The sequence below is a fragment of the Siphateles boraxobius genome, unplaced genomic scaffold, assembly GCF_051911475.1.
Source record: "Siphateles boraxobius isolate OS27281-9 unplaced genomic scaffold, OSU_SipBor_1 19, whole genome shotgun sequence".
NCBI classification, from domain to species: Eukaryota; Metazoa; Chordata; class Actinopteri; order Cypriniformes; family Leuciscidae; genus Siphateles; species Siphateles boraxobius.
Genome location: NW_027508799.1, coordinates 3,039,279 through 3,044,012, shown reverse-complemented (window position 1 = coordinate 3,044,012; position 4,734 = coordinate 3,039,279). Strand labels below are relative to the sequence as shown.

The window sequence follows — 4,734 nt, the reverse complement described above, 5'->3', positions numbered from 1 at the left end:
TTTCCTGACGTGCGAAAGGCTCCTGCTCCCACTGCCCCGGTGTCTGTGTCCCGCTTCACTCAGAGGAACAGACGACGCAGGGCAGAAGAGGAGGCCAGTGGAGCCCACAAAAGGAAATATGTCCGTGAAGTGGCATATCACAAATGCTCTAAGTGTGGCAAGCCCAAAACCAAGGAGTTCGGCCACAGCCGCTTCGGCAGTGCCACGTTTTGCCCCAGTGTCTCTGGTGGCAAATCTTTAGAGGAGTGGCTGGTAGAACAGCGCCAGCAGAAAAAACCTGGACAGCCACCTCCATAATAAAAATCTTCCAACACAGAAAAAAGATTGTTAGTAAATACCTGTAAAAATAAATATCTATGTGTAAATACAGTTATGTTCTTTTTTCTCTTTCAATCTTTCTGTAATGTCTTGTTTGTTTAATTTATATGACAGAATGTTCTATTCTATTTCTACATTGTTAGTTGTTTATTGTTGTTCATTAATGTCTTGTAGTTTTAGTAAATAAATACTGTTCACACTCTTATTCATTGTGCTGCTTTTAATTGCCTTGGGACTGGAATGTGCAAACTGTACATGGGCCCACCCACTCTTTCATAGAGTATACATTGTATATAACACAATATTTGTGTGTATTTAAAAAATTACATTTCGATATTTGTGTGTATAAAACATTTGAAGTGTCCTAAAATAAATCAGATAAATGACATCAATCAATCCCACACACAAAAAACACATATTTGAATAAACATTTGTATTAGTTTTATTAAACCATAAACATGTAATATGTTTTTTTTTAAATAATATACACAATTAATATCAATCAATATAATGATATGTCAAATTGATAACCAAATGTAGGCGCATGCGCAGTTGATCACACACTAGTCGCGCAGAACACGGGTTCGAGCCCAGCCCGCGGAGTGTGACTTGTTTCACATGTAACTAAAACTCTTCCATAACGTACAGGAATATAGCCCAAATATTGAGCGTTTTTTGACGTTTTCTGCGTCCTTTTCGCTTGCGTGCGGGGCGCAAAGATTGGACCCCTTCTTATGCTATGCGAACGCTCTACCATTTGAGCTAATTCCCCTCGATGATGGAGAGAAGGTGTCCATCGCTCTCAAAGACAAAGACGAGGCGCGATCCCTAGCACGTGTGCAGGTGCTGCAGCGTGATTTCCAATGACCACAAAAAAAGAGGCCGCATTTCCTCTGTGCTGGCAACTTTGCACTGGCTACCTTTCATTGTATATTTAATCAAAAAATTGCGCTTTAAGTCATGCAAGCTGAAATGTTTGCGGCCCGGCAGCAGCAGGGAGGACTTATATTTCGGCTCGTTGGTCTAGGGGTATGATTCTTGCTTAGGGTGCGAGAGGTCCCGGGTTCAAATCCCGGACGAGCCCATTATTAGGCTTTGCTTTTAATCTCTTCAGCCTGATTAGGGCAACCAGGATATTTCTGAGAAATTGGGGATAAAATGTGCCAGAGAGAGGCCGGTTAGCTCGTGGTTAGATCGTGGTGCTAATAACGCCAAGGTCGCGGGTTCGATCCCCGTACGGGCCACTCATTTTCTCTCTGGGACCTTCGCTCTGCTCTTCTCGAAAATGACGGGTGGTCTCCCAGACATCCCTGCTGGCTAAACTGCACAAGTACCTGGCCGAAAGGGAGAACGAGAGACTGTCAATTGCCATCCAATCACGTATCACTATTGGCATCTTTCCATCTTTGTTCACAGCCAATCAATAATGCCTGATCCCATCATCTCCGTTTCCCAGCTTGCTATTACTATGATCTTTTCCAACTCTTTTTTTTATACGTATGCATCAATCACGTATCAGTATGTGTAGCTTTACCTCACAGTTTACAGCCAATCAATAAAGTCCATTTCGAAATCTCCGTCTCCTTGCTTTTGTTGACAACCAATCACTATCCTTCATTCCCAAAAACCCTCCATCTACCTGACGGGGCATCGCCAGAGGTTAAGTGGTTTCCAGCGGTTTTGAAAAAAAAGTTGAAACTTTACAGGTGTCAAAGTACTGGGTTTACTTTGGATTTCACGTTACGTAAGAAACCGACAATGTTGTTATATTTAGTTAAGTGACTTGCACTAGTTAGCTAGCGTATTAAGTGTACTAATGTTACAAGAACATCTTATTTATGTAGCAGAGGTCAAGGGTAGCGGCCCGTTTCATTATTTGTAATGAATGTTTACAGTTTTACATGTTTATATCAATATAATTACTATCGTGCATAATGTATGTTATTACGTTGTTATGCTTACATTAAGTTGGCTAAAAATAGCTAGCCTATCATATAGATTACCTCGTACCGCTATATGGCTGAATTATGCATAACGTTAACGTTAATTAGCCTACAGTTTTGGGCGCCAGTTTTTACCAGAGGTAAAATAATTTGTGTCTGTTCATTTCAGCTGTAATTCAATACATAGGCTAACCATAAAACTGCGCCTTTATTAACATTAACATTACGTTGTATGACGTAATATGGGCCTTGTGTTGTTTAAGTGGGCTATAATCGATAATAATCATAATGTGGGCTAATTGTAAGTCTATGTAATCGAAATGGTATGTAATAATCAGATTTTTATGGAGTTATGGGTAACACTTTACTTGAAGGGGTGTGCATAAGACTAACATGACACCTTCATAATCATGACATGACACATGTTATGAATATGAAGGAGGTTTCATGCATGTTTATGACAACTGTCATTAAGTGTCATTCGCTCAATTATGACATTTTTAATGCAAATATGACATTGTTTGAGATGTCTTTGTTATGACACCTTGACATAAACCAATACATCATAACCTGTCAGTGTCTTTGTCATGACAACTTGACATTACTAAGACAACACAACCTGTCATAAACATGACATAGCAGATTAATTATCAAACTTAAGAAACCACTTAGCTTTATTGGTTAACATTACATTAAACTGTCAAGTGGTTGGTTTTGACATTGGCTGTCATGAGGCCATTATAACTGTTTAATAACAAATTCAATTTGTACCACTGTAGTTGAGGTCACGAAAAATATTCATGACACAGTTATAATGGCCTCATGACAGCCAATGTCAAAACCAACCACATGCCAGTTTAACTTAATTTAATGTCAAGTTGTCATGACAAAGACACTGACAGGTTATGATGTTATGGTTTATGTCAAGGTGTCATAACAAAGACATCTTAAATAATGTCATATTTGCATTCAAAATGTCATTATTGAGCGAAAGACACTTAATGACAGTTGTCATAAACATGCATAAACCCTACTTCATATTCATGACATATGTTATGTCATGGTTATGAAGGTGTCATGTCAGTCTTATGTACACCCCTTCAAGTAAAGTGTTACCGAACTGCCCTAATTAATCCAATATATACTGCTTTCAATGATATCCTACTTGCTCCCCACTCTACCTCTCAAACATCTTACTCGATTTATTATTCTTTTACATTTTTCAACAACATTCTCAATATGTATTTTCCATTTAAGTTTTTTGTCAAACCATATCCCGACTTAAAACAGTACACTCTCTCTAAATTTCTTACATAAAGTTTAAGTTGAATCTCTTCCAGTATTTTCCTTTGTGAAAAACAGATTACTTTGGTCTTTGCCACTGAAAACCTAAAACCCCATTCCATTCCTCAACACTCTACTTTCCCTATTGCCTCTTGCATTTTCCTCACAATATATTCTATATTTCTTCCGTTTTTCCACATAACGCCGTCATCTGCAAATAACGCAACACTTATAGATCTATCAACTTTATTAAACACTTCATTCATCATAATAGAAAACAAAACTGGACTAACTATACTCCCTTGAGGTGTTCCATTTTCCACTAAAAACTTTGTACTAAATTCACTCCCTATTCTTATTGCGATCCACCTATCCGTTAAAAAGTTTTTAATCCAATTATACATTCTCCCTCATATTCCCATTTGAAAAATCTTAATCATTAGTCCTTGTTTCCACAACATATCGTAAGCCTTCTCAACATCAAAAAATACAGATACTATACTTTCTTTATTAATCTGAGATTTTCTAATTTCACTCTCTAAACATATAGCCGGATGTAGTGTGCTTCGTCCCTTTCTAAATCTGCTCTTCGTAATCCTTTAAAGTCCCTGTAAAGGCAATTAAAAAAAAAAATTCTAAACACATTATAAATGTTAGAAATGTATTGCTAAAACACATTACAAAGACTGTGAACTGTGAAGTACTGAATTGTGGAGTTAGACCGTTAAACAGTTTTTCACCATTGATATTTTACGGATTTTTTGGGCGGGGCTAAAAGGGTACTCGATGACGCACTGGAGTGCCTGAGCTCCTGGCCCCGCCCCTACCTGATGACGCACTGTAGCCCCTGAGGCTAGCCGCTCCCCTAGCTGCTAACAATATAAATAGAGCACATTCGCATCAGTTTGCCGCTCAATCGCGAGTTACTGTCGGTATTATTAGTTACTACAGCTTACAGTTTGCTAGTTGGCTATGTCTTCGTCACGGAAATACGTACTACCTGGATGCGATCACGTACAAAACAGATCGGTGTCCTTATTTAAATTTCCTAAATACGATCCAGAGACTACTGCTTGTTTTTTCAAGATTTTTTTGTCATTCAAATTTGGCTGGGTGTCTAATAACACATTTTTCTGTGATATGACAAACTCAGAACACATACTTCATTTTGACTTTAAAGGGACTTTAA

The 4,734-nt window shown here is 38.1% G+C and overlaps 1 non-coding gene across 1 annotated transcript; it reads left to right on the top strand.

Moving 5' to 3' along the window:
* The first annotated feature begins 1,330 nt into the window (after window positions 1–1,330).
* trnap-agg (transfer RNA proline (anticodon AGG)) lies at window positions 1,331–1,402 on the top strand. Its single transcript has one exon. It is a non-coding gene; the product is annotated as a tRNA-Pro (tRNA).
* The last annotated feature ends 3,332 nt before the right edge of the window (window positions 1,403–4,734 follow it).